Source organism: Sorex araneus, chromosome 6 (genome assembly GCF_027595985.1).
Source record: "Sorex araneus isolate mSorAra2 chromosome 6, mSorAra2.pri, whole genome shotgun sequence".
NCBI classification, from domain to species: domain Eukaryota; kingdom Metazoa; phylum Chordata; class Mammalia; order Eulipotyphla; family Soricidae; genus Sorex; species Sorex araneus.
Window position 1 is genome coordinate 95,702,534 of NC_073307.1, and position 13,331 is coordinate 95,715,864.

Sequence of the window (13,331 nt, forward strand, 5' to 3'; positions counted from 1 at the left end):
GTCTCCGTGGGGGTGGATGCAGGAGTCCCTGGCCAGGCAAGGGAACTGAATAGTGCCACAGATGTAGGGGTGCTGAAGTCAGGAGCACCAAGGGGGGGCGGCACTCGGGGACAAAGGAGAGAGCCGTGGGCCCAGCATGAGGGAAACGGTGATTTCCACCCTCCCCCCGCCACTTCAGGAAAATTTGAAGGATGCCTGAAGACGGGGCTGGGTGGTCCAGGGCGGGCTTTGCAAGTACGGGGTCCTGGGTGCCACTCCCAATGTGTGCATATGTGCTCACGTGCGCGCACTCACACACACACACACACACACACAAATCCACCATCCAAAGTAAACTGCAGGGGCTGGAGTTGATTAGTACAGCGGGGAGGGCGTTTGCCTTGCATGTGGCCGACCCGGGTTCGATTCCCAGCATCCCATATGGTCTCCCAAGCACCACCAGGAGTAATTGATTATGTTTCAATCATACAATGATCGAGTACCCATCCCTCCACCAGTGCCCATTCTCCACCACCAGTGTTCCCAGTATCCCTCCTGCCACCCCCACCCCTTCCCACCCCCCTGCCTCTGTGGCAGGCGCATTCCTTCTTTCTCTCTCCTTCTGGGTGTTGTGGTTTGCAACACAGGTACTAAGCGGCCATCGTGTTCGGTCCATAGCCTACTTCCAGCACGCATCTCCCATCCCAAGCGAGCCCTCTGAGCATCCTTCACTCGGTGGCCCCTTCTCCATCCCAGCTGCCTTTGCCCCCAGCCTGTGAGGGGACTTCCAAGCCGTGGAGCCACCCTCCTGGCCCTGATCTCTGCTCTCCTTGGGTGTTAGTTTCCCATTCAGTCTTTGCTCCTCTGTTTATTTATTTCTTTTGGGGGGGCAAGGCACACCTAGCAGAGCTGGGGGGTGGGGAGGGCATCTGTGATGACTGAATTCAAAGCCGGGGCTCGGCCACCACAGCCGCATTCCAGGCGAGTGTCTTCTGGACGCCCTCCGGGGCCAACCCTCGCTCCCGCTGCTGGCCAGTGTCCAGAGAGGCGAGGAAGAGCCTGCGTGAGCCCGCAGGGGCGGCTCAAACCCCCTCCCCCCGCTCCACAACGAGCCCCTCGCAGGGGCCGACGCCGGGCTGGCAGCTTCCTGGCCTCACTGGGTCTTAGCCCAAGCACCTGCCGTCACCTTGGGGTGGCTCCGACTCGGCCTCTGCCCCTTGGCGGGGCGGTGCTCCCTAGCACTGGACACCATGCCCCGGAACTCCCTCCGCTCTCCGCAGAGCCCAGCACCCCCAGTCTCTCCAGGGCGTCCAGACTGGACAGGAGACAGACCGGAAACAACAGGGGGTTGCTGACCTACCCCAGGGCCCAGCCCCGGGCATGGCTCAGGACTCAAACGTGCTGTCCTCACATGGGCCCCGCGTCCTCTGTCCTTGCGGGAGGGGACACCGAATGTCCCAGATGCTGAGCCACTGGTCCAGGGCTCCTGCCTCGGTTTCCCACGTGCTACCACAGCACTGCGGCTCCTTCGGGCTGAGAAGGCTACTGGGTTCAGGGACCCCAGGACCACGGGGGGTGGGGGTGGACCAGCCACGTGGTCACTCCTGCTGCTGCCGGGGACCCAGCCCCAGTTGGGCGCCGCTTTCCCAGCCTGGAGTGCTTCTCAAAGGGCTGCAGTTCACGTCCACCTCAGAATAAACGAGACGCTCCTGGCGCTTCTGGAGACGTCCAGAGCGGGGTGAGAGGAAGGGCTGGCTGAGGCCCCACGGTGCTGAGAGTGGGTTAAAGGTGAGTGCTTTGGGGCTGGAGCGATAGCACAGTGGGGAGGGCGTTTGCCTTGCACGCGGCCAACCCGGGTTCGATCCCCGGCATCCCATAGGGTCCCCTGAGCACCACCCGGAGTAATTCCTGGGTGCAGAGCCGGGAGTGACTCCTGTACATCGCCGGGTGTGACCCAAAGAAGCAAAATAAATAAATAAATAAATAAATAAATAAATAAATAAATAAATAAATAAAAAATAACAACAAACAAACAGGGGCTTTGGCGTGACCTGCAGAGCCCGGGAAAGTGCTTCAGCGTTTCACTGCCCACCCCAGCAGCAGGCAGCCACTGCCCAGAGAAGCTGGGACTGGCACAGATCACAGCGAGGGACAGCTGAGCGGTCCGGCCCACTAACTGCCACGCGGCCTCCCTTCATGCCACCCCGTGGCCAAGGCCAGCGCTGAAACATCTGCTTTCGGCCCTCGTGTATTTTATCTTATTTTATTTTTTCTTTTTGGGTCACACCCGGCGATGCTCAGGGGTTCCTCCTGGCTCTGCACTCAGGAATTACTCCTGGTGGTGCTCAGGGGACCCTATAGGATGCTGGGGATTGAACTTGGGTCGGCCACGTGCAGGGCAAACGCCCTCCTGACTGTACTATTGCTCCGGGCCCCCCTGTATGTCGCATGTGTGTCGCATGTGTGTTTGCCGGCATGCACCACTGACTATTTACCAGAGAATTTCTAAGTCTCTAAATAACTTTCCTGATAACGAACCTAAATGTTGAACAGAATGTTTTTAAGAAATTTTTGTTTGGGGCTGGAGCAATAGCACAGCGGGTAGGGCATTTGCCTTGCATGCCGCAGACCCGGGTTCGATTCCCAGCATCCCATATGGTCCCCTGAACACCGCCAGGGGTAATTCCTGAGTGCAGAGCCAGGAGTAACCCCTGTGCATCCCCGGGTGTGACCCAAAAGGCAAAAAAAAAAAAAAAAGAAATTTTTGTTTATTTTTATTTGAGGGGGTGGGGTGCTGGCAATCCCTCGCAGGGACACCCAGCCAACCAGGTGGGTTATTCTGTGCCAGATTTTGAGGGTATAGTACTAGTTGGGCCCTGCAGTGCCAGGGGCCACTAGATTCAGCGTGGTGGTGTTCGGGGGCTTCCAGGGCTACCCCCATGATATTGTTGTTGTTGTTATTATTATTATTATTATTATTATTATTATGGGCTGGAGTGATAGCACAGCAGTAGGGCATTCGCCTTGCACACGGCTGAGCCGTGTTCGAGTCCTCCGTCCCTCTCGTGGGGGGGGGGGAGGGACGCTACCTAGAGTATCGCACCCACATGGCGGAGCCTGGCAAGCTACCCGTGGTGTATTCAATATGCCAAAAACAGTAACAATAAATCTCACAATGAAACGTTACTGGTGCCCGCTTGAGCAAACCGAGGAGCAACGGGATGACGGTGACTGTGACTGTGATTATTATTATTATTATTGTTATTGGGGACCCAAGCTGGGTCTGTGCATACCTAACCACTGTTCCACTCCCTACCCCCAGAAAGCTCCCATTTCATGCTAGTTCCTTCTTATTTGCTCTGCTCCCAAATCGCTCCCCGCCGTGCTCCTGCAGCCCAGCACGGTGAGCTGCAAGGACAGGGCACAGTTCCCAAGGGGAAACGCCTTCCACGGCCGGGACACTACCAGCAGATGGTAACAGACAGCGAGGAACAAAGCAATTACAGAGGGTACAGAGACGAAAAGAAAAGAAAAATGCCCCCTGAGAGACGGCTCGTGTTTGAGTGGGAGAGTACGTGTCCACAGACCCACTGTCCGTCGTTAAGGCTCTCACTCTGCTGGCTCCTGATGGACCTCAACGGCCAGCACCCGAGACACGGAGTCAGACGTTCTGAAGGAAGGAGGGAGAGGCAGGAAGGGTCTTCATGGAGAGCGGCTTATGAACGTTAGAAACAGGTTTTGATATCTTTGACCGAGGGCGGACAAACTCTTCTTTACTGGCCGACAGGAAAGTTGTCAAAGTCTCCAAGGTTTTTTTTTTTTTTTGCTTTTTAGGGTCACACCTGGAGATGCTCAGGGGTTACTCCTGGCTCTGCATCAGGAATTACTCCTGGCAGTGCTCAGGGGACCATATGGGATGCTGGGAATCGAACCTGGGTCGGCCACGTGCAAGGCAAACGCCCTCCCCGCTGTGCTATCGCTCCAGCCCCAAAGTCTCTAAGTTTTTTGAGCTGTTATGTTGTTTGTTTGGGGGCCACACCTGACAATGCTCGGGGCGTACTCCTGGCTCCTCGCTCAGGGATCACTTCTGGCAGTGCCCAGGGCCCCATATGGGATGCTGGGGATCGAACCCAGGTTGGCTGCGTGCAAGGCAAGTGCCCTCCTACTGTCACCTGGGCTTAAAGGTTTTTGCAGTGGTTTGCTTTTCAGGCGGTGTCTTCACGCGGACGACTGGAACATTATCTGTCAGACCAGAGCCTGAAATGATTTTCTAGCATTTCAGTAGCCTTTGAGTTCCTTACTGGTTTTCTATTTGGACTGCATCTGATTTCTTGTACATTCTCACATTTGGATATGAAGATGGACTTTTCTGTGAGCGAGCATCTATAAGATAACAGCTTAGAAAATAAACTATTACCACCCCGTTTCAAATTCATGACAATTTTAAGGGTTTGGAGTTTTTATGCCATCCCAGAATTCTCTCCCATTTACTTGTTTCTCCCTTCCTACTACGTTTCTATTCTGCTTATTTAAAGTACACCCGAGCTATAACTGATGCATTAGTCATTTGGTGCCAGTTTTTTTCTCTCCTCCATGAAGTACAAGGCAAGGAAAGCTTCAAATAACTTGTCTTTAAATATTTCTCCCTTCACCCACTAATCTGTCTCTGAAGCCATTATATTTTTAGTTCCTTCAATTTTTCATCCCTTTACAAGATAAACTAGAGAAAATATGCCACATCATACTGGTCTATCCTTATAGAACCCCCAGCTAGAAAAAACAGTCTCCCCCCCCAAAAAAAAATATATATATATAAATGTCTCCCTGCTTCAGTGTTTATATGGGCCCATGAAAGAAAAAAAAATTCTACTTCAGATTGTAGCCTAATTTTAACCAAGGCCTTCTCTCCTTGGAAGGAGTACGTCGGCCTTGCAGAACCTTTGCGATGATTATAAAATAGAATTTTTTTTTTATCAAGTTGGGGGCTCTGTCCATTTTATTCATGAATGTAACCTAAAATGGGAGTGCCTGAAATAGGACAAACAATAGTATCACCGACAGAAGGCACCGGAGGCATCGTGAGGAATAGAAATTTCAGGTGGGTCTGACAGAGAAATAGCGGCTGAATTATGAATGCAAATTGTCATCAACATTCTCAGCACGCGGGGCTCTCCTCAGAGACTTTCATCTGAAGATGGTAATGAAGAGAAAGAGCATTATTGTCAAGAGACAGAGTTAAGGAATTAGAGACATAACTAAGTGAGTAGGGCAAGAGCAAAGGGCATAATTTTGAAGCTCCCCAAAGAACAGCCGAGAGGTGGATTTAGTAATTCACCATCAATGCTTCTCACACACCCCGTTCTAATACCCCCCTCAGCCCTCACAGTGAATACTTACATTCCAGCTACGTAGTGTTCAGTTCCAAGGCAAAGAAAAGCAACATTTCTTGGATTCTAAACACTTTCCTTACCAGGTTCTTCCAGTCAAAATAATCATCATCATTGTCATCATCATCATCATCATCACGATCACGAAATCATGAAATCCCGTTAATCATTGATTTCTCGAGCGGGCTCAGTAACCTCTCCATTCGTCCTTTCCCTGAGATCTTAGAAGTCTCTCTCGACTCAGCCCTCCCAATGATGTCGCACTGGAGGCTCTTTCAGGGTCAGGGGAATGGGATCCAGCTTGTTACTGGATTTAGCATATGAGTACACCATGGGAAGCTTGCAAGGCTGTCCCATGTGGGCAGGAAACTCTCAGAAGCTTGCCAGTTTCTCCCAGAGAGAGAAGTAGGCTACAAGATGTCTGGGAGCTTGGTTTTATAGTCTCTGGATGTTGGCCGTTGATGGGATTACACACACCTGGTTTCCTCTGCCGGTACCTTCATGCGTGAGGCCCATCTGAACGTGTGGAGAGGGGCCTCGAGCATGGCTGTAGCTAGGTTCCGGTGGTCTTCGGCCGCCGGGAGCTCTGCAGAAAATAATAATAATAATAATAATAATAATAATAATAATAATGGTGCTGGAGCAATAGCACAGCATGTAGGGTGTTTGCCTTGCACGCGGACGACTTGGGGTTTGATTCCCAGCATCCCATATGGTCCCCTGAGCACTGCCAGGAGTAATTCCTGAGTGCAGAGCCAGGAGTAACCCCTGTGCATCGCCAGGTATAATAATAATAATAGCACAGCACGAAGCGGGTGATTCATGACACTTAGCTCACTGCTTCTCCTGGGAATTCAGTCTTCCCCTCATTCCCAAACCTTTCCAACTCTTTTTGCTTTATTTCGGGGCTGCTCCTGGCGATGCTCAGGCAGTTATTCCTCTTGGCTTTGCACTCAGGAATCACACCCGGTGGTGCTCGGGGACCATATTCGGTGCCGGGACAGAACCTGGGTCAGCCTCGAGCAAGGCAACTGTTCTTAGTGCTGTACTATTATTGCTTCAGTCTCCAACATCCATCCTTTATACTTAGTTCAAGCACCCCCCCTGTTTTTTTTGCTCTTTGGGTCACACCTGGCGATGCACAGGGGTTACTCCTGGCTCTGCACTCAGGAATTACCCCTGGTGGTGCTCAGGGGACCATATGGGATGCTGGGAACCGAACCTGGGTCGGCCGTGTGCAAGGCAAATGCCCTACACGCTGTGTTATTGCTCCAGCCCCATCAAGCATCCCTTTCTTTACTGAGTCTGCAGGGTTCCCCTGTCCTACTCTCTCTCCCCACCCGTTAGCCTGTGATTTGAGCACTTCATCTCCTTCATTTCAACTCTGGCCCCCAAGAAATGCTTGGGGACTAAAAGGACAGACTGAAGCAGGGGGGTAAAGAAGATGGAGAGGGACCGCCTTTGTTTTCCTACACTGAATACAGATCAACTACTTAGTAAGATGAAAGGAAACAAAACTGGGAGTTGAGAGAAAAGCTTCCAAAATTTGCATACCATCAAGCTTTTTCTAGCTGGTAAACGGCCTCTTAAATGTGTTAATATATTCCCAGTCAAATACTAGAGGTACAGTATTGCAAAGGGCCTGTATGCATTGCTGTATTTACATTTAAACTATTTCTCAAAAGTGAATGTTAGTCAAATGCGGCTTGGTCAGTTTATTTAGTTAATAGTTGTGGGAACCCTATCTAGCAGTGCTCAGGGCCAAGAGGTGCCAGGGACTGGCCCCAGGGCCTTGCACGTGCTGGCTATGGACCCTACTTTACTGATATCGCTGTCTCCTTCTCGCAAGTATCTAACACTTTCAATTCACATGTGAGAAGAACGGTGGGGCAGTGTTTTTCTATAATAAAATCATCTTATGTTTTAGTAAGATATGGACTAAGATCATTCAGAATAACAATGAGATTCCTAGAGACACCGTTTGTAATAATACCCAATGCGAATTCCCCAATTGGGAGGTATAAAGCCATATGTATGGTTATCAGTTAGATATTTAAGTATGTTTGAAATGACAAAAGAAGAGCAACAAAAGCCCTTAAAATTCAATGAAACAAAGCAGAAGGCACTCATTGTGTCTCTATCAACTTCCTGGGAGGTGGGAGGTGGGACTGCAGACTTCTGTTGCCTCAACTTCAACCATGAACCTTTTTGAATGAGTGAAATACTAGGACCTACGAGAAGAAAGCGTGGCGAGAAATGAAACAGAGGAATCTGGGCGACGTCGTGGAGGGGTGGAGTGGGAGAGGCACTTGCCTCGAACACGGCAACCCGTTTACAGGAGTGATCCCTAGCACCCCGGAGGATCCCTGAGCAGAATCAGGAGTAAGCTCTGAGAACCCCCAAGTGTGGCCACCGTCCCCCCACACCACCACCTGTCACTGTCAGTGTCATCCTGTTGCTCATCAGTTTGCTCGAGCGGGCACCAGTAACGTCTCCATTGTGAGACTTATTGTTACTGTTTTTGGCATATCGACTACGCCATGGGTAGCTTGCCAGGCTCTGCTGTGCAGGCGGGATATTCTTGGTAGCTTGCTGGGCTCTCCGAGAGGGATGGAGGAATCGAACCAGGGTTGGTTGCGTGCAAGGAAAACACCCTACCCGCTGTGCTCTTGCTCCAGTCCCACCAGTACCACCACCGCCACCAAAAAAATAAAAAAATAAAAAACCAAACAAACCAAAAAAAACCCACCCAAATTTAAAAACCAGCAACAGTTATCCTAAATGCATAGGAAAGTATCTGAGAGAGAGAGAGAGAGAGAGAGAGAGAGATGTTTACTGAGACAGGATGCTAAAGAAGACAGAAGATTCTAGAAAAAAGAAGTGAGCCTGAGTTTTTTATTTATTTTTTTGGCCATCAGCCTTGCTTTGCTTCGGTTTTCTGCCCAACGTGCCCAACGAGTCCCTCTCCACCCCGTCACCCCTGTAATGATTTATGGCTCACATTAAACATCCTTCTAAGACTCCCAAAGTCTCTGACTCTGGCTGAATTCTTTGGGTTTTTCAGGACACCCGCTGCTCATTTTCTGTGACTTCTCTACAGGGCACCGGCCCTCCGGCAGACCTTTCTCTTCACTCGGGTCCATTAAAGGCCTCTAATCTTCCTTCTCCATGTGAGCTCACATTTCTTTACCGCTGTTGGTCTCTTACCCTGCGCGCCAGCCCTGGGGCACCCCCCCCCCCCACCGCCCCTTCTCTCCTTCTTAGCAGTTCCTCAAGGCCCGTCGTTCAAGTACAGCAGCTGGCGGCAGTTCCCAAGCTTGTCTTTCATTCCAAATAACCCTTCCTTTCTCTGCAACATTTATTTCTGCATTTCTGTCAGGTCACTCCTCCCCTCCCCCCTACCCTTAATCATATGCAGTATAAAATCTTCGGTGCATTATGTGAAGTCGCCATATTCCCTTTTTGTTTTGTTTTGATTATTCTGGCCATGCCTGGAGGTGCTCCGGGCTTACTCCTAACTCTGAACTCGGGGGTTGCTTCTAATTTGGGGGACCTTATGGGAAACTGGGGGGGTGGTCAAAGGACTCAGGCACATCAAGGTAAGTCCCTGACCTGCTGTACTATCTCTCTGGCTCAAGTTCTGACATTCTTTTTTTCTTTCGGTCACACCTGGCGATGCACAAGGGTTACTCCTGGCTCTGAACTCAGGAATCACCCCCGGTTGTGCTCAGGGGACCATATGGGATGCTGGGAATCGAACCCGGGTCAGCCGTATGCAAGGCAAATGCCCTACCGCTATCGCTATCGCTATCGCTCCAGCCCCCAAGTTCCGACATTCTTTAGAACTGCTATCATGCTTTTGCACACAGGGGACATGCAAATATTTGTTAAACTTCTTAATTTGTAAACTGTCTTATGTCAATTTTATATGTTGATTTAAAAATAATAATACATATAATCAGTTTAATGCCACAATGCCTAAGAATTACAGCTTCTTAAGAAATGGCTGAACAAAACTAAATATTTAAGCAAAGAGAACATTAAATATCATGGGAAAAATTATTTGGACTACATAGAAAATCGGGCTGGACACAGTGGGTAGGGCATTTGCCTTGCACACGGCCAAACCTGGTTTGATTCCTCCACCCCTCTCGGAGAGCCCGGCAAGCTACCGAGAGTATCCCTGCCCACACAGCAGAGCCTGGCAAGCTCCCCGTGGTGTATTCGATATGCCAAAAACAGTAACAACAAGTCTCACAATGGAGATGTTACTGGTGCCTGCTCGAGCAAATCGATGAACAATGGGATGACAGTGCCACAGTGATACCGTGCTACACAGAAGATCGAACATGTTTCTCAAAAACAGACACAGAGAAAGACCTAGATGCACGTAGCTAATTCAGTCCATGGTCCCAAAAGCATATAGTGAGGAAGTAGGTTTTTTTTTTAAAAAAAAAAAAACAGGAAGTGGGAGGGGAAATATCAGTGAAAAGTGAATTGATGGCCAGGTCGCTAATGTGAAGAAGGGAGGTGGATTATTTTTTGGAGGGGAAGGAGTGCAACCGGGCTTACTCCTGGTTCTGCAGTCAACAGTCACTCCTGGTTTGGGGGCCCATCGGGGTTGTCAGGGGTAGAACCTAGATCAGCCTTGGCAGCACCTGTCCCCGCTCTGGTCCCTCTGACCAGACCACGTGAGGCTTAATACTCTTGGTGCCCGTGAATTGCCCCTTTAGGGACTGAGAAGGGGGAACAGTCATGATGCTGATGAGGCAAGTCTCAACGTTCCAGTGGAAACTCTTTTTTTTTTGCTTTTTTTTTGGGGTCACACCTGGTGATGCACAGGGGGTTACTCCTAGCTTTGCACTCAGGAATTTCTCCTGGCAGTGCTCAGGGGACCATATGGCGTTAGGATCGAGACCACCCCTCAGTATTCAGAGAGACAAAGAGTCAGCGGGGCTGCAAAACACACACTGAGACTTTATTATTCCAGCTCACTGGGGCCGAGCTGTCCTGCCGAGGCAGGAGGTCAGAGCTCGACCCCGAGGGCTTACAGCAGAGGGTTTATTAGCCGGCCTGGGCACACAGGCCTCTGGAATAGGCACAAAGATAAGCGATTCCAAAGGCAGAAATAACTTCAAACATCTCATAAATGAACAAAAGCATACAGGAACAATTTATCAAGAAAACAGTCCCAATTAGGGAGTCATTCCCAATTCCCATACATCAAGAAAGCATCTTGGGGCTGGAGCGATAGCACAGCGGGTAGGGCGTTTGCCTTGCACGTGGCCGACCCGGGTTCGAATCCCAGCATTCCATATGGTCCCCTGAGCACCGCCAGGAGTAATTCCTGAGTGTAGAACCAGGATTAACCCCTGTGCATTGCCAGGTGTGACCCAAAAAGCAAAAAAAAAAAAAAAAAAAGCATCTTATCAGTCAGACACTTATCAGTTAGACACAGGATACAAGACGATGCGGGTACGTCAACTCCTGACTGTCCAGCCCTGTGTCTATGTGAACACCAGTTAATACCTTTCGTCTGTTAGCTCTGTCATATACCCTTCATGGCCAGGGCTACTTCCCCCAAGTGGTGCTGTCAACCAGTTAGCTCAGTGAAGTCACCTCTCCTTCCTGGCCTGAGCTGTCTCCCACAGACTTTATGGCCAGAGTGAGAAGAGGCGAGTTCAGCCTCATCTCACGTCCCTCCCCTTCTCTATGATCATACCGAGGAATCTGCCTCTCACAATGGGATGCTGGGAATCGAACCCGGGTTCGGCCGCGTGCAAGGCAAACGCCCTCCCCAATGTGCTATTGCTCCAGCCCCCCTCCAGTGGAAACTCCTGGGTGGTGGAGCAGAAAGACGCAGGCGCGACCAGCGTGAGCGGGCTCCACGGACGGGAAGGGTGTCCATGGGTGTGTGTGTGTGTGTGTGGCCCGTGTGTGGCCAGATCAGACCGTACTGGGAAGGTGACGGGGCGGAGTGGCTGACACGGAAAGGCCCCCTGACGCTAGGGGAACCCTCAGTATCTCGCCAGCACTGGTTCCTCTGAAATGCAGAAGGCCTGACCCCGGCCCTGTTCCCTTCCACCGACCCAGGACTGCCGATGGCGCCTGAGGCTTTTTTTTTATAGATTAGTTTTTGAATCGAATCACCATGCCATAGACCCTTCCAAAGCTGTTCATGATTGGGTTTCAGTCAGTGTTCCAACACTGTCCCACCACCAGGGCACAGTTCCCCGGCACCAGTGTGGGATGTCCACTTCCATCACATCCTCTACCCCCTCCCAGCCTGCCTCTCTCTCTCTGTCTCTGTCTGTCTGTCTGTCTGTCTGTCTGTCTGTCTCTCTTTCCTCACGCCCCCTTTTGTGGTTTGCACAACAGACTCTGAATATCAGGTCTATCCTTTCCTTCCTTCTTCCTTTCCTCCTTCTTCTTCTTCTTCTTCCTTTCTTTCTTCCTTCCTTCTCTTCTTTCTTTCTTTCCTTCTTTCTTTCTTTCTTTCTTCTTTCTTTCTTCTTTTCTTTCTTTCTTTCTTTCTTCTTTTCTTCTTTCTTTCTTCTTTCTTTCTTTCTTTCTTTCTTTCTTTCTTCTTTCTTTCTTTCTTTCTTCTTTCTTTCTTTCTTTCTTTCTTTCTTTCTTTCTTTCTTTCTTTCCTTCTTCTCTTGCGTCACACCCGGCGATGCACAGGGGTTACTCCTGGCTCTGCACTCAGGAATTACTCCTGCGGTGCTCAGGGGACCCTATCAGATGTTGGGAATTGAACCCGGGTTGGCCGCGTGCAAGGCAAACGCCCTCCCCACTGTGCTATCGCTCCAGCCTCAAGTTTCAGCTCTTTCATTCCTTGCTCCTGCCCTTCCCTGAACGCTAAGAAACGTTCCTTGTGCTGGGTGCTTAGTATTAATCGAGGAGCCAGCCGAGAGGAAAAGAACAAACAACAGATGTCTTATCCCGGTGACGTCAGCTCGACCCCCCACGGGCCAACTGCACGGTGATATTATCTGACGTTTTCCAAAGAACAGGAGGGCAGGTCCTGGGGAGTCCATCCGCCCAAGGCCAAGGAAGGGCACTGGAGCACTGGCGCTCCTGCCAACCCTTGCTCTGCTTTTGCCTCCTTCCCCCACTGAGTCCCAGCTGGAGAGCGAGAAGGTTCTGGAACATGTGGCCATCTCAGGGTGCTGGCACCCTCGTCCGCCCGGTTTTCTGGCACCAGCCTTTCTCCCTCGAGTCTTGGTCCTCCCGTGGTGAGTAACCCGAGCCTGGATTCCATCACCCCTCACCCCTGGCTTTGCAGTTCATCCCTCATTCCATCAACCCTCACCCCTGGCTTTGCAGTTCATCCCTCATTCCGTCAACCCTCACCCCTGGCTTTGCAGTTCATCCCTCATTCCATCAACCCTCACCCCTGGCTTTGCAGTTCATCCTGCCCTGCCCAGCAGAGCTAGACGGTCCTTTCTAGAAACGACCATCAGATCATGTGACCATCAGACTTACCAGTCTTGGCCCGAGTTAGTCCGTGGCTGCCGTGTCCCTTTGGACCCTGTGATTCTACTCTGCTGATCTCAGTGTATCGTGTTCTCTCCGGGCAGCAAGACTCGCTCAGGCTGTTCCTTTCGCCTGGAATGCTTTTCCTCTTTTTCTTTCCTAACCGGTTTCTGACCTCGGGGTTCTGTCCATCATGTGGGCTCACATGTCTGTGCTCACGGTTCCCTTGGCCCAGGCTAGCCTTCAACCCTCACTGCCTGCTCTTCCCCAAATGAGGGTCATGCCCGAATTCCAGAGCCCCAGTCCGCTAGCTTGGGCTCGGGTCCAAGTCTCATCCAACACAGTGACATCTTGACAAGGACCCCGACTCCAAATCACATGCAGTTTACGTAGGGTTCAGGTGGGGAGCAGTTTATCTACCGGTCTATTCTTAGCATTGGCCCTATTGCAACAGGGCTCAGCACTTAGACAACGGTTTCTCTGTAA